Here is a 20,439-nt window from a genome sequence, read left to right on the forward strand (position 1 = left end):
GATTAAAGGCCAAAGGGTTTTGATCATTTAGAACAGATTTTGTTGAATTTCTCTGGCTAAGGTTTTTGCCTGGAGATCGTTAAAATCGGGGTGCAGAAGGTGGGCCAGATTTAGGGCAAAACATACATTATTGCTTGGGTTATGGACCACATACAAAAAAAAACGCCTTTTCTTTTTAATGATTTCGTTGTTGAGTATCTGGCTAAGATGCCTCTTACCGCTACCGGAAGGGGGTCTAACAATCTCAGCTACAAGCTCAAGCGATCCGTTGGACATTACCGACCAGTTTGACTGTACAGTTCTCAAGAATAAATTTTCAAATTCAGACAAATCGTGATTATCATGTAAAATGACTGAAACATATCTTGTAACTGATGCCCTCTCAGCTCTAACTGTACAACATCGCCTGGACATGTATGGGAGAAAACCCTGTTTGATATTTCACGGGCACTCCCCATTATGCCTTGATAATATTGTGCGTAATCGGGTATATCGTCTGGAGCCGGGAAATTCAAAATTTGTCTAATTCCAACAATTTATTTCTGACAAATAAAGAGGGTTGTGGTGAATTGCTGGAGCAGCTCGGCTCTGGATTACCGCCTTGTTGTTGAAAGCAATGCGATCGTTGTTTGCGGGGCTGTGGTTGATTGGTTCGTTAGCAGGTGATTGCAGATTGTTTGGGGAAAAGCTAAGCGAACGTTGGCTATGAGAGTCATTGAAACGGCTTTCATTTAACCTATTTATTTGGCTTAACAACTCTAGGGGCATTTGAACCTGATCCTGTATTTCTGCCAAGGCTGCTAAAGCCTGATTATGAGCTGCAAATGGATCAGAAGAGGGAATGTTTTGTGTCAGACTCATTTGAGAATGAGCCACGTTTGACTCTGTTTGATTCTCATCGCACTCCACACCCAAACTTTCACAGCTATTTTGCAAAAAACTTTCACTAGGTCCTAAGTGGGCAAGAGCTAAATTAAGCAATTCTAAAGGGTCAGTATTATTATTAATCACAGCAGGTTGCTCACTGCTTTGTGAAGGTGTATTCTGAGAATGATCAGTATTTTGGTTTAACCTAGCTAATGCTAATGCTAAATGGGTCAGTAATATCATGTTCAAGGTTATCCATTTTTACTGACGCACAAGAATGTAAAAGGACAATGTTTAAAAACCAAAATCAGCTTATTTATTTTCTTATATGATAAACGAGATTAACTCAGCAACAAGACATACTGCTCGAAGAGCGATAGAAGCAAGCTGCTGCCGGATGCGCCTTGTCCTTGTCCTCGTCCTCCTGCTTGTCCTGTTGGTCCTCGAATCGGCACTATTGAAATCTCTGAGACGTTTAACACCTAGACGTAACAATTAGAGGGTAAAAAAAAAAAAAAAGTGAGTTATGGTAAACAGAAAAGGATAGTTTTAACAAGTGAGAAAATTTGAGAACATAGAGAGAGAGCGAGACTGACCATGTTTGGCTCGCAAAAGCAGGCGCTGCAAATTTTGTGTGCTTGATGGGAGAGGAAGCACCGGTCGCAATGGAGCTCTATGAGCCAGGAGCGGGACGACGGAGCGCGGACAGCAAATCCTTCCTCTCCCAGTCGGACAGGCGAATATTTTTCCCTGAGGGTCACCGGTATGCGGGCGTAGTGGGCTGCAGCGGTGGTGAAGAAATCGGAGCCCGAGGGAATAGATAATTATCCAGGTCTGAGATGTCTAAAAAGAGTTTGAAAAATGATACACGGTTAATGTTATTTTTCTTCTACAATTAGCTGTTATTACGGAGAACAAGAAATGAAAAAAACCTGCCAATTTGCTCGAGAGAATCAGCTGGGCTAGATCACAGCAGACTTATTTCAGAGTCATAAAAAAGAAAAACAGAGAGGTTTAAAATATGCAAACCAGTAAAAACATAAGCATAAGATGAACAAGAGGAAAAATGAGGTACCTGGTGAGGCCATGATAGTTGTTGTACTAGAGATGTAAGTACTTTTCCCCACTGTTAAAGTTGAGCTTATATATGTTTTTACATTGTATTGCAGGTGTTACAAACCAATTTGCGTGGTTTTTGAAATTAAAGCTTTGACAGATTGGTTAAAAGGAAATTGCTAAAACAGGTGAGGACAGGAAGATTAACACTTACCGTTTGATATGCACATAGGGAAAGCGACGCCAGAGGTTGTTGAAGCAGCTGGAGAGTCTTGTGCGAGGTTACACGCAGTCTGAGCAACGCCAGTTGTTCATCTAGCTGGAGACAGGAGTCTTGTGGGACCCGAGTCCTAATCTTAACCTCAGTGGGAGATCATAAAAATCGGACCTGTAGCCGATTGGCTAACCGGGGTGTCGCGGGAGTCGCCCATTTGATATGTGATTGGCAGAGGGGGAAGTTAGGTACGCCTCGGAGGCGGAGTTGGTCTCTGGCGCAAAGATTCAAAGATAGGCAAGAATAATTCGGAAGCTGAGACAGAACGAGTAGCAAGGGAAAAATTTAGGCTGTGCGCTGGATGTGAGACGGAGCGAGTAAGAGGGACGGTGTCACAATACGGCTGTGTACAGGCAGGAGAAGGACCCAAACGCTAGAGAGTGATATTAAGGCCCCTTATGTCAAACTGAGTGATTTATGACCCAAATAAAACAATTTATGACCCTAGGAAGTAATACAACTTTGTGACACTCATAAAATTATGATATTAATGAAATTATCATATCTCATAACTCATTAATTATCAAAAAAATATTTTTTCATCTTAAAATTTTTTATATCATCAATAACATTTTCTCATTTTTAAGCAGGAATTTTTTTATTTTCTTTATGGTCAAAAAATGCCATCTGGTGGTGGGTCAGTGCGCCTGTGTGTATGTGCGCACCCATACGCGCGCCTGTGTCTGGGCCCATGCTTAAAGTCAAACTTGTGCTTTTGTAAGGTTCAGTATGGCAAGACATACAGGTTGCATGCCCCGGTGGAAAACTTTATTTCAATTTATTTGCATTTGTTTAATCCGAACAAGGAGATTTAGAATCAGAATCCGAGTCACAAAATTCTCGCGATCCCCCAAGCATAAGCTCACTTCTTTCTTCAAACGATCCCTCTCTCTTAAATTCAGCGTACAGTGTAAGTTGTCCATCTGTCACGATCCTGGGTCTTTTGACCCAGCGTTTTGAGTTTAAGTTTATGTTCATGTTTATAGTTTATGTTTAAGCCCTTTATGTTTTCTAAGTTCATTTTTTATCATGCCTAGGTTGTTATAGTTCTTTGTTATTAGATTCCCCTTGTGTTTTCCAACCCCTGTTAAGTCTCCTTTGCCCTTCATGTGTTTCATGTCTGTGTCTTACATTGTCAAGTTCAGGTTGTCATGTCTGCGCCTTATGTTTCCTGTTTTATTTTGAAGAGATCTTGTGTTTCTATATTCACTGTTTTTAGTTTTACTCTTTCCCTGGGAGTTCATTATGTTCATGTGGGTTGTGCTATTTTAAACTTTATATTTATTATTTCCCTAGGTTTCAGTTATGGTTATCATAGGTTTCGTTCTTGAAATATAGCTTTACTGTGTTCCATGTTGTGTCTACTGTGCCTTTCTGTCCCATGTTTCAGGTTCCTATGTTCTGTCTCCCCAGTTGCTGTTAAGTTTACATGTCTGGAGTTCAGTCAGTGTGTTTCCTGTTTTACTTTGAAGGTCCGTGTCTCATGTCAGTGTTTCTAGTTTTACTTCCCTTGTCTCGTCCAGCCTGATTACTCCCAGCTGTGCTCTCCTTCTGTGTCTCATTCCCTCGTTATCCCTCAGTGTATTTAAGGCCTGTGTTTCTGTTTGTCAGTGTTGTAGTCCCCCTCATGGCTGTGTTTCCCTGTGTGTCAGTTTATCCATGTCCCAGTTTAGTTTTGTTATATTTTTTTGCACCATTCTGCAATAAAGCAGCTTTTCGAGTTTAATTCCTGCGTGGTGAGTTTTACTTATTTACTGCATCTGAGTCCAGCTTCATTCAAATGAGTTGATCCAACTCACGAAAATTACATTAGTCCTACAGAAGTACTTAATGCTAACAGGAAGTCATTTATTAAGGTGGAATAACACAGAGAGACACACAACCATCCACAGTTAACCTAACCCCACTAATTGCATGTGTTTGGACTGTGGGAGGAGGCCGGAGTACCTGAGAGGACGCACACAAACACGGGAGGGAGAACATGATCGTGCCCAAATTCATGGGCTGCATCCTCCCGAGGACGCATTTGTAGACCGATTACGTCACAGTGACGTGCCGAAGGCTGTCCAAATTCGTAGACTCCTCCGAATGCAGCTGACAAATGCGTCCTCCTTTTCCCTGAATTTGAAGGATGGGTCGGGTGTGTCCTTCGTGGCCCACCATATCCCAGAATTCATAGCGCGGCCCAGCCAAACTCCAGCTTCCAACAATGGCGGACGCTTTTAAAATTACTCTTATTAATCTTTCTGGGACACAAAATAAACTTTTAACATATTTTCAGGTGAGAATGTAGCTGTGTAAACTTCAAATATCTGAGCCAATTGACACATCGTTTTCAAACCCCCGTGGTCTTTCACTACTCGGGTTAAACATGATACATAAGTAACTTTGATAACTTAAAAATGCTATTGTTTGGCTTTTTCAGTGTTTTATTTGTTCGTGAGTGAATCGGTTTGGCTAAGATTAAAGTTATTAGATTAGATTAAATTAAATTAAACTTTATTAATCCCTCAGGAGGGTTCCTCCGGGGTTTTCACACAGCTGAATAAACGTTAAACAGAAAACTAATTAAACAAAGTGTGAGACGGTCGAGAGCTTATGCCAGCGCCCTGTTATATTTTAGATAGCAAGGAGCAGACGGCAGAGTTACACTCCACCGAGAGAGCTTGAGCCGTACTACCCGGCTTTCTTTAGACCGCGAAGGCCGGGTCCTCAGGTGGAAGCAGCCTCTGAATTTGGACACCCCGCTGTTTCCGGGCCGGCCAATAATAACGTATTAACGTATTTTATCCGATAAATAAACACTGTAAAATGTATTTATCACCCCCCCCCCCCCCCCCCAACAGCCCTTTTGAATATCTCCCTAATTCTGAGGTCTCAAGGTTGGCAAGTATGGCCTCAACACCTCACTTTTTTGCCACATGTATCGCAAACCACGTCTCAGCTGTTTGTGGAGTTAAAATACGTCCGCACTATTACACTCAGCCATTGTTGTGAGTGCGCACACCAAGGGGCTGCGAGACATTTATACAGCCGTATTTTACACATGACTATGAAAGGCGGAAGAGGAAGTAGTTCCTTTGAATGTAGACAATCCGAATGTTATAGTTTCTTTCCACTGTGTTCCTGTTAATGATAAACTACAAATTTACCCTAAATTACTAAAATATCGATATTTTAATGTGAGAATCGATTCTAGAACATAAATGATTGGTATCGGAGGAATCGATATTTCAGGATCAATCTGCACATCACTACCTCTTGTAAAAAGAAAAAAAGTCCTGACCAAAGGAGGTAAATACCTGTGTTGTTAAGTTAGCTGATGATTTGTTGACTGGAGTTGGTTAGTTAGTTGTCTGATTGGCAGCCGAGCCTCCTGTGAGGAAAAGTCAGAGGCTGCCAGTGATGTAGCCGACTGTCTAGGATCAATGTCAGTTTCACTGAATTGTAACTTAAGTAGCTGTTTGCTGCAATACAGTCACACGTGTTAGCATCGTTTAGCTATCTGCCTTCCCTCCTGCTTAACTCTGTCATTGACAGCTAGCTGCTGATGGTTAGTTCAGAGCATAGACAGTAAGGTTTACAGATGACTCCACTCATTTCCAGCACACACGCCTGCACACACAGACCTACGGTGATTGACGCTGCATGTTTGTAGGCTGGTTAGTTACAGAAAGATGGAGTCTATGACTGAAACGCTGAGTTGATGATTATCAGAAACATCTGGTTAGCTGTTCTTTAGCTTATCTGCAACAAATCTGAAATACTGATTGTAAAATAATTGCAATGTAAGAAAAAGGAAATATTTGCCCTGTTTGTTGACGTCTGCCACCATAAATCACTGCAAACTTAGATTTTAACTAGGATGTCCTACATTTGGCTTGTTGATTAGCTACAATCACAGCATTATAGTGGCCACTGAGACAACGAGTTTCTTGAGAAAGAAAACAAACAAAGAAGAAAAAAAAAGCAAATCGAGTGAACATTTGGAGCCAGACATCACAAGCTGAGACAAGATCACAGTGACAAACCTCAGGTGTAGAGTAGACATTCTTCATGTTCTGCTCTGTTTGAACAAACTGTAAGTCTCTTCTTTTTATCTTAAACGTATATATTTAATATATTATAGATTATTGATGAATGGATTTAAATAATTTTGTGTACAGATGAAATTTGATTACATTTTAAAAAGAAAATAATACTTTCTCCATCAAATCTTTACTGCTTTTTCACATAATGAGTAAACTGGAAACATTTTACAATAATGGATTTTAGTTTAGTTCATGTAGTCATGATCAGCTGATCAGGCCGGAGGTAAAAAGATGTTAACATTTAACATTAACTTAAATGTTTTGGAGAACTGTTACAGTCCTGATATCTTGTACAGCTCTGTACAAATTAAAGTGTGTGTTGAAGTGAATCAATACACTTGGGTTTCACATGGAAACTAACCACTGTGAACCAGTTCAAACTTGTATATTTACTCAGGTTTGACTAACAGTCAGTTTCTACTGGGTGTTGCTCAGACAAGTCCAACACTCACAAGCAGGTTCACATTTAGTGTTGGGAAAGTTACTTTTAAAATGTATTCCACTACAGATTACAGAATACATGCCCCAAAATGTATTTTGTAACGTATTCCGTTACGTTACTCAATGAGAGTAACATATTCTGAATACTTTGGATTACGTAATATATTATCATGATTTTTACAACTACGTGAATGTACTATTGCTGCCTGATTTATTACTGAAGGTCCGCGGCTCCGAACCGTAAAGGGACCTCTGGCTAATACGGCGGGCTCGTAGCCAAAAACTAGCTTTACTTTGTTGTCTGGGTCAACTTTGCTAGCGAGAGACAGAGAGAGGCATTGAAAGGCTGCTCCAACGCAACTTATTGTTTCGGAGGTAAACAGGAACACAGTGTGCAGTCGAGTCTTAATAGCTTACTAACAACTGGGCTCGTCAGGCACTCTTTTTGGCTGCAGTGGTTATTATTATATTTACATGCTTCAAGCTCTCGTTTTTGCTCGATGACAACTCGTACTTTTCTCCTTTCTCTCCCTCCCTCGCTCACAGACACATAACGGGTATGGTAGTCCATTCTCCCTGCAGCACGGACTACACTGCCCATGAGGCTACATTCTTTAGAGCTATGCCTGTAGCATTCTGCCTTTTAGCTTAGCACAACAACAACAACAAAAAGGCTCTCTCTCACCCAGGAAACACACAGTCGCAGAGAGAGCGTCGCCCTGTAACCATGGCAACCATAACGCTGCCTTCTGGAACAACAGAACGTAGCTGTCAAACAAAACCCAAGCAGTCCTGACCCCCCACAATATGAAACAGGAAAGTACCGCCGTGTAATCCATTTATTTCAACAAAGTAACTGTATTCTAAATACCACCTTTTTAAACGGTAACTGTAACGGAATACAGTTACTCATATTTTCAATTCAATACGTAACGGCGGTACATGTATTCCGTTACTCCCCAACACTGATCACATGCTATTATTATTTACTATTATCTGCAGGTTTCCTCAGGGAAGTTTTTTTAGTCTGTTTTAAAGAGCTTGAAAACATGTATCACAGGAACTACAGGGTGGAGTTTGGGGGCTGACAAGCTTTTGTTTTTTCTGAGTGGCAGACTTTTATTTTTGAGTCATATATATTTGAAAGCTTGTCCTGTGTTTAACAGTTAGTAGCAATGTTCCATGTAAGCTGCGAGCATGCGCAATTGCGCACTGCTGGCATGGTCTCTGTGCACAGAAAATCTAGGTTGCGCACAAAAAAATCTAATCTGAATTGAAATCAGAATTAATACTTTAACAATTCTGTTTTGCAGTGTTGGTCAGTAAGTGCCTGGCTGCTCCCATAGAACAATGCCACCTTATCCCATAGTCCAGCCAATAATGCTTGTTTCTTTTTGCTTTGCTTTGTTTTATTCTTTGCTTCGAGCCCTGTGTACAGAGTGTGTACAAGCTCTGTGTATTATGTATAATAAGCAAATGCTTCAGCCAATACCTTTTGATTAGCCTTGTCTCGTGCTTTCTTGCTTTGTGGTAATCTTTATTCTGTATTCACTGAGATATTTGAATGCTAATCAATCAATCAATCAATCAATCAATAATGCTGACAGGCTATGACAGCGTCCTTATGTGCCGACACCGGTGTTTTAGCTAGCAAAGCGGCGTGGCTGATGTGGAGTGAAGCCACGTTAATGACAACGTGTACAACCACTGGAGATGTGAGCAGGACAGACGAACAATTGACGGAAAAGTGTGGACTTTATACCAATTTTTAAATTGTGTTGAGAGGCCACGTAAAACCAGAGTTATGATAAAAATATTTGCAATGTTTGTTTTCTTCCTGAATACTATCGTTGTTTATATTTACTGCGGGAAGAAAAGGTAAAAACGGCGTTTTATAAGGAAAACGCTCGAAAGCGCTCTCCACCTGTGAGCAAAGACAAAACCAAAAAACCCCCACCCTTTCCTATTGGTGGAAAAATGTACCATGTCGACCAATCAAAAAATGATATGGCAACATGGCATTTAGTTGTTTAGGAAGAGGGAAGTTTTAGGAGTGACGGCGGTGTTCTGAGATGTGAGAGATTTGCAACGTTTAGCGCAAATCTTGTGTAGTTAGTGTGTAGTGTAGTCAATAGTTTTGTTGTGTGTGTCAGAACAATGAGGCGAGTACTGAATGTTACAGGTGTTACAGGAGTGATACATCTCCTGTTGTCAGGCCTGCAGGTATCAGGCTGTTGTTCTTCTTTATCTCATAGTGGACAGAAATTATGTTTTGGAGTGGCACAAATAATTTGTGTGGCATCAGATTTGATGCAGAACAGCTGATTGTTCTATAAATAGTTTGAAATGTTTATTTTAAAAAAACGCCTTGGCTGCATTTTTAGGTAAACAGCTACAAAAAACTTTGTTGTTTGCAAAACTGAGTTACTCTTTTGAAGAAGTCACTATATAATTAATTGCCCAACATCGGTCATTATATACTGTATTTTGCAGACAGAGAGTTACAGGACTCTCTCCCAGACCACAGACTCATAATACAAGTCAGAGCTTTATAAAAAAAGGAAAAAAAGAAAGTTATGTTTTCAAAATTGGAGTTCAAGTTATTTTTTCTTCCAATAATGTTAACATACTACACAGGTCATGAACAAGATTTCTTTAAATTTTCATTGTAATTGGGTTAAAGCAGTTAATTAAAAGTAGTCTAACGTAAATGCTGTAATTTGATTATTTTAATAAACCATGTAACTTGGATGGATTAGATGCTGGTGTGACCACAGTGCACACGTCTGATGTCGCTCACAGTGGTCCAAGGGACGCTCAGGGAGTTTGTGTGTTCCCTCAGACAAATGAAAAATTAGAGGGAACATTGGTTAGTAGTTGTTGTTTTTACAGTGTTACTTGTTGCACTTTTAGTCTCATAAAATGTTACTGATGTTTCTCTGTTTTATACTTCACCTCATCCTAGTCTTTATGACATCAACACACATAGCAACAGCTTAGCAACCACATGTCCTGTTTTTTTAACAGCTTTCTGAGCCTGTAAGTGGGACTAACCCTAAACTGTTAACACACTGTGACCACAGGACATCAGTGAAACTGCTTCCTCTTCTAACACAGGCAGATGTGTAGAGACAGCTTTGCTCTCAGCTCTGCTCTGGTGTCCTGTGTCTGTCTGTACAAACTTTAAAGAAAGTTAAACTCTTCCTCAGTCACATGATGTCTCTCTGTCTCTGCATCTGTTTTTCTGACTCCAGCTTGTTGAGTTTGTAATTAGGTAGCAGAGGCGATGTCTGGGTTCAACACTTTATTTCAGGGTTCACAGTGGCACTCCATCTTTGTTACCGCTCTCTACTTTCTTCTTCTCCCCTCTCTCTTACCCCTCTCCCCTGGTCTGACAGGGTAGCAGCATGTAATAATTTGCCTCTTTTATTACAGAACCTTGTAAACACAACACAACTGTGTTTGAATGAACTGGACCTGCTGATTCTCTTTGAATCATGGATCAGGAAATAGGTCCTCTGAGTATTTAATCTATTAAATAAAGTGTATTTCTTTGACTCGGTTTGCTGTCACTTTGTGTTTAAGAGAAACAGATTTCAGATGAACTGTTACTTTGCAGCAAACAGTTATAGTATCAACACTGTAAGCAGTCAGCTCGGTCCTGGGCATTATATCTGACATAAAGCTGCTCTCTGCAGCCATGTTTGACCTGCTGCTTTGTAGGATTACAGTAATGGAGGATTTGGAGGCTGAACACTTTTTGTAGTGAACTGATGAAAGCTGTGTCTCAGATGGATGTTAGTCCAACACATCAGACACGACCTCTGCAGCTCTCAGTTGATGTGCACATGAATGATTTGTGTTTCCTCTGCAGGTGAAGGTAGAAAGTGTGTGTGAGCTGATGTGAATTCAGCAGCATGGATCAGTGTGAGGACAGAGAGGGGGGAGTCCCTCCCTCTAAAAGCACTCTGTGTGGGGAACATAAGAGCCAGACCAAAGCTCAGAGGTGAGATGACCATCTCTAACTGTCCATGACTCTTCTCCATGTCACAGCTCAGCACTCACATCACTGGAGTAGTGATGTGATGTGATGTGATGTTATTCACAGGAACCAACCTGGACCTCCACCCAGCTCTGTGTCCTATGAAAGTAACCGTGTCAAAGATGTCATTACGAAATTTGAGCAAAGACAGTTATTCCTCTTTCCTACCGCTGTCCTGCAACGCCTCCATCAATAATTGACTCCTAACCATTCAAAGATTCAGCTTCTCCTGTAGCAAGTAGCACTATTGCATAATGAAAATTTTGAAGTTTTAATGTTAATGCAAGAGTGATGAGAGACAAGTTTGGCTAAGTTTGTGGTAAAAGGCATTTGCCACACCCAGTGTTGGGAAGGTTACTTTTAAAATGTATTCCACTACAGAATACTGAATACATGCCCCAAAATGTATTCTGTAACGTATTCCGTTACGTTACTCAATGAGAGTAACGTATTCTGAATACTTTGGATTACTTAATATATTATCATGCTGTTTACAACTACATGAATGTCCTATTGCTGTGATTTATTACTGTTACTGAAGGTACGTAGTACGAAACGTAGTAAAGGGACCTCTGGCTAATACGTCCAGTTCCCTGTCGGGCTGGTAGCCGAAAAATAGCTTTACTTTGTTGTCTGGGTCAACTTTGCTTGCGGGAGACAGAGAGAGGCGTTGAAAGGCTGCTCCAACGGAACTTATTTTTTCCGGAGGAAAACACGAACACAGTGTACAGTTGAGTCTTAATAGCTTACTTACAACTGGGCTCGTCAGGCACTCTTCTTGGCTGCAGTGGTTATTATTATATTTACATGCTTCCACCTCCCGTTTTTGCTCCGTGACAGCTCGGACTTCCTTTCTCTCCCTCCCTCCCTCGCTCACAGACACATAACGTGTATGGCAGTCCATTCTCCCTGCAGCACGGACTACACTGCCCATGATGCTACATTCTTTAGGGCCATGCCTGTAGCATTCAGCCTTTTAGCTTAGCACAACAACAACAACAAAAAAGCGCTCTCTCACCCAGGAAACACGCAGAGAGAGAGCGCGTCACCCTGTAACCATGGCAACCGTAACGCTGCCGCCTGGAACAACAGAACGTAGCTGTCAAACAAACCCAAACAATCCTGACCCGCGACAATATGAAACAGGAAAGTACCGCCGTGTATTCCATTTATTTCAACAAAGTAACTGTATTCTGAATACCACCTTTTTAAACGGTAACTGTAACGGAATACAGTTACTCATATTTTGTATTCTGAATACGTAACGGCGGTACATGTATTCCGTTACTCCCCAACACTGGCCACACCGGATGCCCCCGATTTTCGGTAAGTGAATGTGTTTAATTGTAGGCAGGGAGATTACTGGATATTCTTGTGTAATTGCTACAGAATAATTTATGTTATACTTTGTTATTGCTACAGAAGAATATTTATTTTATTATTTTACATTTACAATTTTTTCCCCGGGGACCCTGTGACACCCCATTGAAGAGTCGTAGGCTGTGGCTCTCTTAAGATCTAACTGTTGGGTTTGTAAGGCCATGTTACTCCTAAATTTCTATCTTGTTCAGAGAGAAGATATAAAACAAAGTTCTAAGCTAATCGACCTTAGTGTTCTCCTTTTTAAAAAGAATCGATAAGAGAATTGATAAAGAATCGAATCGTTAAACAGAATCGAAAATGGAATCGGAATCGTGAAAATCTTATCAATACCCATCCCTAATTGGGGATGTCTTGTTAATTGCCTATAATTTCCACCTGTGGTCTATTCCATTTGCACAACGTGTGAAATTGATTGCTTCCTAAGTGGACACTTTGATTTCACAGAAATGTGATTGACTTGGAGTTACATTGTGATTGTTTTGTGTTCCCTTTAGTTAATTTTTTGGTAGTGTATTAGAATATGTAATGTCTGTCATTCAAAAAAATTACTGCAAAATTTACTGGGGGTAGATAGCTATGTTCTGAGTACACTGAAACTGGAATGCTTAATTTTGGGTGGATACTCATCAGCATCATCATAATCATCATCGTTTATTTATATAGCACTTTAAAAACACACCAGGCAGTCCAAAGTGCTGAACAACACAAAAACAAAGAAAAGCAAAAAAAAGAAGAAGGAGGGATATCAGTTTCCCGCTGAGTTAAAAGCCAGGGAATAAAATAGGTTTTCAATCTGGACTTAAAGTGCTGCTGCATTTTGCACTAATTGCAAGTATGACAAAGTGCCCAACCCAACCCCAATTAAAAGAGAATAACAATAGTCCAAATGTGAGGTAATAAAGACATGAATAACAGTTTCCAAATTGTGTTTGGAAAGGAAAGGCTTGACCTTCGATAGGCGTCTGAGGTGATAAAAAGCCTATTTTACCACCCCATTTACATGACCATCAAAGGTAAGATTAGGATTAGGATTGAATTTTTCTGATGGGAGGTCACTGAGACCGTCAAGCAAAGATTGACAGAGAGATGTATCCAGGTGTTTAAAAGGTAAATAAAGCTGACAGTCATCTGCATACAACTGATAAGATTATGTTTACGAAATATCACGCCAAGAGGGAGTAAATACAGCGAGAAGAGTAATGATAGATCTCTGGGGCACACCCCAAAGCAGAGGGGCCACAGAAGATGTGGCCAACCCCAGCTTAACACAACAACTCCTGTCAGAAAGGTATGGCTTTATCCATGACAGTGCCAAATTTGAAATTTTCACCCAGTGGTGTAAGCGTGAAATCAGGAGATTGTGATCAACTGTGTCAAATAAGGCTGTCATGTCCAATAAGACAAGCACAGCATATTTACCACGATCAGTCGCAACAAGAATGCCATTCATAACTTTAACAAGAGCTGTCTCCGTACTGTGAAAGGGCTTAAAACCAGATTTAAAAAGACCCCACACAGTTCTGAATCAATCAGGTAGTGCATTAGGTGGGTATGTACAATCCCCTCCAGGATCTTACTTGGGAAGGGAAGCTTAGAGATAGGTCTAAAATTTGACATAACAGAACTATCTAGGCCAGTTTCTTAAGTAAGGGATGTATGACTGCATGTTTATATTCACCAGGGACTTGGCCGGACAAAAGACTAGTATTGATAATATTCAATCCAATTAATTTTTTTAAAAATACCACCGAATCACAACAACAGTCACCTCAAGGCGCTTTAAATGTAAGGTATGTAAGGTTCAACAGTAGGAAATACTTTTTGAAGCAAGCGGGGAGTAACAGCATAATCTGGGCAACCACAGGGCTTTGCATGAAGTACCAATTTCTCTAGTTTGGACAGAGAAATTGGTGCAAAGGCAGAGAACAGGCTTGAGCAAGGAGCTTACATGACTGAATCAGCAATAGATACTATCGGAGCTCTCAGGCTAGCAAAATCTTGTCCACAAAAAAGTTGATAAACTTATTGCACATAGTCGGCACAAGGTCACAACTCTTCCATGTTAATTACAGAATTTATAGTATTATATAAAACACAGGGGTTGTGTGAGTTGGCCGAAATAAGTTGAGAAAGATAGGCATGTTTATCGGCTTGAAACGCCTTCTGATACCTTTTCCAGCTACTTTTTAAAGCATCGAGCGCAGATTTACAAGGAAAATCAAAGTACACAAGGTTCAAGGTTCAAGGTTCTTTATTTGAGAACCTTGAACCTTGTGTACTTTGAGTAAGTCATTTGAGGTAGACAACTCAGAAAAATACGACATGAGATTGTCAAACAATATGGAAAACTGTTCGGCAGTATCAGAGCGAAGGGCACAATAACATCGAACAGGCACAGCCTGTGTCCAGCATGTGTCCAGGTTCTTGAGTGGCACAACTTACAGATTGGACAAAATTAAAAGAATTTACTAAGTCCAGGAAGTTCCTGACCAAGGGCTTCCCCCTGGCAGCAAAAATGTATATTAAAATCCCCAAGCAGGAGAATCTGGTCAAAGCGGGACACACAGTCAGGAAGGAATTCCAAAAACTCGGATAAGAACTCCTTATTATATTTCAGGGGGCAATAAACAATCGCACACAACAGCAAAGGCACATGGCCGAGTTCACATAAACAGAGTTCAAAGCTTGTGTAGCGAGTCGATGGGAACAGCTGCTTCAAGTCCAAACGTGTCTTAAAAACCTCAGCGAGCCCTCCTCCATGACCAGAAACTCTGGGAACATTAAAAAAGGTACAGCCAGCTGGTTCATTAAAAGCAAATCCAAAGCATGAGAAAGACAGTTCCTTTAATATAAAGGTCTTATTTGCCACCGACCTGGCATTTATTGGACCTGACCTAAGAGATACTGATCAGGAGCTTCCAAGGCATTTGCAACTAAATCCACCGGTCGAAGATTTGTTTGGTTAACTACGGGCCAGCCCAAATGCCGGAAAGAGGTGAGCTTTGCAGGACTGTTTTCAAACGACCCAACAACAGGAACCAGCCAGGAGTCCACCGGATCTATGTCACGCAATGGCACCAAAAGTCGCGGAAAAGACCGGTGAATATAGTGAAGCTTATGGGGAGAGTTGAACATTTCAACTGGATTCAACAGGATTTCAGCTTGACGAGGCGACCTCCACGGTTTCCCCGTCTCCTGCATCACTTCAGCGAATCCAGTAACATAGGTAGGGAATGCCAGTGTGGTGGTACTGATTCCAAATAAGTAGTCAGAAATTCTTGGTTGTCATTTCCAGGCCTGTCAGACATCCGGATGGATAAGCCTATTTCTAATAATGATCATAAGATAGGGTAGGACAGACATGTAGCACAAAATTAGCTAAACATAGCAAAATAAAACAAAAGAGGAGAGTGATCGATGGCATGCCAAACACACAGGTGCCATCTTGCCAAGTAGATATTCTATATCATTAGCCACATAGCTACTGTAAGTATTATTAGCTAAGCTAACATTAACTACTCTCTAGGTAGTGTGGTTAATAAGTAAAAGAGATTTATCAATTCTGGCTATTCCAACTGTCTTAGGGTGAGAGATAGGGTACACTCTAGACAGGTTGCCAGTCTGTCACAGGGCCAACGCATAGAGGAAGACAACCATTAACACCTATGGGTAATTTAGAATGACCAGTTAACCTAATCCTACTAACTTTGGACGGTGGAAGGAAGCCAGAGTACCCGGAGAAAACCCAAGCAAACACGGGGAGAACATGCAAACTTCACACAGAAAGACCCCAGCCTGAATGTGGAATTGAACTCAGGACCATCTTGCTATGAGGCAAGAGTTCTAACCACACCAGCATTCCTAAATATACATTAAAGAATTTTTTTTAAAAAATCACTTGCTTCTGCTGCATTCCTATAGCAGTAGCTAGAATGTGAGTTTGATTCCAAATATATGTTCTTGTCCATTAGTTTATGAAATTATTTTTTCTTCCCATCAATCCATCTAGGAAAGTCAGTCCTAAGTAAATCCTAAATAATGCAGATTAAGCATGTAATCTACTGTGAAATATCCAAAATAAGCAAAAAGTACATGTAATGAGAAGTTGATTTTACGTGCTCTCATGTTTTACAGATCAAAGATGGAGGTCTCTGTTCAGGAGCAGCTGCTGGACATCCTGGATGATTTGGGAGAAGAGGAGCTGGAACGTGTCCACTTTTATCTGCAGATTGGACCTGGAGGTGATTTCACGACCATTAAGAAGAGCCGTCTGGAGAAAGCAAGCAGAACAAGAACAGTGGATCTTATGGTGGAGACATATACTACTGACCATGTGATGGAAGTGGCGAGGTCGATTTTAAAGAAGATTAATAAAAGTCAGTCAGAGGGAAAAAAAACTAACAGTCAGTACGGTAGGAGCACACAACATTGTCACAATGCTGAATGCATTTACCTGTTTAAATCTGACTTTTAAACTTAGTCTTTTCTCCTCAAATAATCTTTCAGTACACATATTATATATATATATTTTTTTAAACACACAGATTTTAATTTTTAAGAAGACGAGTTCATGATTCAAGCTGCACTTTGCTCCAACAGGAAGTCCTTCAGCCCAAGAAGTTTTATCAATGTCATCAGAAGGTAAGAAGGTATTTTTCGAGCCTCTCGTGTTCTTTCTTCCTGATGTTGCTGTTATTTGGAACCACTACAACTATCATTAAAGCCAACTTCTTCTGTTTGTCCACCACCACTATGCCTGGTTGGTTAGCCATCACCATGTGTCCGCATGTATGTGGAAGGATCTTAGCTCGGTCATTATCCACCAACCTAGGGGCGTCTCCCACCTTGACCTCGGGACTTCCAGGTTATACTCGGCACAGATGTTTCTGTATACTTTGCTGGCAACTTGGTTATAGCGTTCCATGTGTGCCCTGCCTGCTAGCATCTTACACCCTGCTGTTATGTGCTGGATTGTCTCACGGCATCTTTACACAGCCTGCACCTGGGGTCTTGCCTGGTGTGGTAGACCCCAGCCTCTCTGGATCGTGTGCTCAGAGCTTATTCCTGTGCTGTCTTTCATTCCTGCTTTGTCCAGCCACTGGTAGGATTTCTGTATGTCAGCCACCACCTCTATCTGCTGGTGGTACATACTGTGCAGGGGCCTGACCTTCCATGATGGTTCCTCCTCTTTCTTGGGTTTCTGCTGCATGAGGTATTCACTTAGCACACTGTTTCCTCCTGATTTATTTGTGGATGCTTGTTGTCTCATCCTGGACCGTAGTGCTGATACTCACCAGTCCCCGGCCTCCTTCTTTCTGCTTAATGCACAGCCTCGGGGTGCTGGAATGATGTGAAACCCTCCAGGCATGGTCAGGAGCTTCCTTGTCATCATATCAGTGGCTTTTATGTCCTCCTCTGGCCAGCTTATTATCCCAGCATGGTACCTGATCACGGGTACCATGCTGGTACCATAGGTGTTAAATGGTAAATGGCCTGTATTTGTACAGCAAATAAAGTGGGTTGAATGATAAAGTGGATGACTGAATGTGTACACATTTACGCATTCCACCCATTCACACACACACACACACAGTGGTGATGGCAACCTACATTGTAGCCACAGCCACCCTTGGGCGCACTGACAGCAGCGAGGCTGCCGGACACTGGCGCCACCGGGCCCTCTGACAACCAGTAGGGTGAAGTGTCTTGCCCAAGGACACAATGACTGAGACTGTCGGAGCCGGGGCTTGAACCGGCAACCTTCCGATTACAAGATAAACTGCCAACTCTTGAGCCACGATCGCCCCATGTTGATAGCCCGGATCTTGTTCTTATCGTTCAGCTGACTCCTCAGGACTTGCCTGATCCTCTGCAGGTACTCGGTGGTTGCAACTTTCCTAGTGGCCTCCTCAGTCAATCTGACTACCTTCCCTCTCTTTGTTATCATCTGACTACATTTCTTCAATCTGAATGGCATTCCAATGTATAGCCTGGTAGTGTGGATCAGTGAATCGATGTCTCGTTCACTTTCGGCATACAGCTTGATGTCATCCATGTACAGGAGGTGGCTGCTCCATTCCGTAGCTAGCAGCTCAAACTGTGCAATAAACACTTCCCATGGCATCTTGCAGTTGGACTTAGGCGTTTTTATGTTTGCCGCAGCTTGCTGGGTACTGCCATGCTTGTTTACATCATGTGACAGCGTGCCATGCGACATCAACTTCGTCCCACTAAAACCGTGGTCATGGCGCAAAAAGTTCTCGAGTCTAGTCAAGCCTGGAGAAAATCCAGCCTCAGCAGACAGCCACAGTGCCATTTCCCTCACTCTATGGACAGGCAAGCGTGGACGAGCATCCCTCTCCTGGATCCCTTTCTTAATCCTGTCCGGCAACATCCTCGGGTCCCGTGTCGATCAGCGTCACCAGCAACGGCTCTGGGTGTCGTTTTTTTTTTTTTTTTTTTAATTTGACCCCTTTCTACTTTTGACACCAGTGTAACATTCACGAGTGACTCAAGAGGGTTTGATCTCACCATGGTTTATTGAACAGGCAGGTTGTTCAGAGGAGAGTCCTCTGAACAACTCCTATCAGCCCCGAACAAACACAACAACAACTCCCCTCCCCTTCCCGCACACACTCACTGACTTTTCAGCAGTACAACCAAACATGTCTCTTAAAGGAACAACAGTGCACAGATATAGTGAACCTTTAACAATCGTTAAATTATTTTATTGCTGTTCTCTGTATTATGTTATTTTTTTCAAATTATCAAAGCAAATCAATAACTAATAACCCAAAAAAATTTAAGTTGAAGTTGAGTTGAAGTCTTTCTGAAACCTGATTGAAGATGGAGACCAAAACAGGCAATCAGAATTTTTAAGATAAGATAAGATAAAACTTTATTAATCCCTCGGGTGGGTTCCTCTGGGAATCCAAGTCTGTGATTGCTTGGTTTTGTGGCACAAATATATCGGTGTACAGAAAGAGTTGAACGTGCAGGGACCAGAGATGCTGAGAGCACAGGCAACACACTGCAAGCAGGTCCATAGAAATCTGAGCAAGAGCAAAAACTGAGCGACAGGGGCTGTTATTGTGTGTGCATATGGATAATAGTGTCACCCTTTTTAACTGAGTAGTCAAAAAAAAAATCAGTCAAATCGACAGTAATCTGTCATACAAAGTCAAGGAAAAAAACAATATTTGAGAATCTACTCTTGTTGGGTTCAGTTAGGATCGTAAGGAGACTGGCAGTGGTAACTCAACTTCAAGAAGGAAAAACCCTCCACTCAGAATGAGACATTGACAACAACTTAAAGGAAAAAAAGTGATTTGAGTGTATTCAACATTTAAATGAACAAAACATTTAAATAATCTCAAAAATGTAATCTTCAACAATGTACAATATATCACTTAAAGTGTCCATAAATGTTTTAGGTAGGCTGTCCATTTCAGTTCAGTGCACTTAGTATTCAGTGTTCTTAATAAGTGTTAATTGTCTTTAGTCACTGGTTTGTTCTTTGGTGCATCAGTTTTTTGTATTAAGTGGAATCAGATCTGACCCAAAGAAAAGGAAAAAAGTAACAACATAAAGCGTCCTGAGATCTCAGTAAAAACGTTAATCCCTAAAAATAAAATGCAAATCGTGGTATCCTACCACCCTCCAAGGAAACAGGTGGCCTTCAGATTGACAACGTCCTTTCTAGGCACCTCCAGTGGCATCCAGTCCTTAGATGGCACCGCTTGGTCCTTGCAGCAGATTTCTACCACATAAAAAAAAAACAGCCTGCACACAACGTGCAGAGCAATCACTTCACTTGTAAAATAAAACATGTGCTTCTCTAGTGTTATCCCCTTTTCCCACTACAATTTTGACATCTTGAACAGGAGATTGTGAGACTGAGGCGATTGAAAAATGGGTATGCCAGCTAAGCTAAAGGTTAGATAGACCTGACTATACAAGGACATGAGAAGCCAAGCAGGAAAGATAAGACAAGGGGCAGGGAGAAAAGATGTGAATGTTTGGCTTTGTCTGTTATGTTAAGAAATACCAGTTAAGCAGTTAAAATTTCCTTTTAACTGCTTTTATCTTTAATACTTTCTGAGATATTATTGTTCAGACAATGCCTCATTTTATCATGGGGGAAAGACATGGTGGAGTCAGTGGACTTTTTAAAAAAATATCCTTTTTGAAAGTATTTCAGATATTTGAAATGTCAATGTGTGTCCAACATATGTAAAAAATAAAAATGAAAAAGTAATGTAAATCAGTATTGTAAATTGTAAATT

The sequence above is a fragment of the Oreochromis niloticus genome, unplaced genomic scaffold (assembly GCF_001858045.2).
Source record: "Oreochromis niloticus isolate F11D_XX unplaced genomic scaffold, O_niloticus_UMD_NMBU tig00007510_pilon, whole genome shotgun sequence".
Classification (NCBI taxonomy): domain Eukaryota; kingdom Metazoa; phylum Chordata; class Actinopteri; order Cichliformes; family Cichlidae; genus Oreochromis; species Oreochromis niloticus.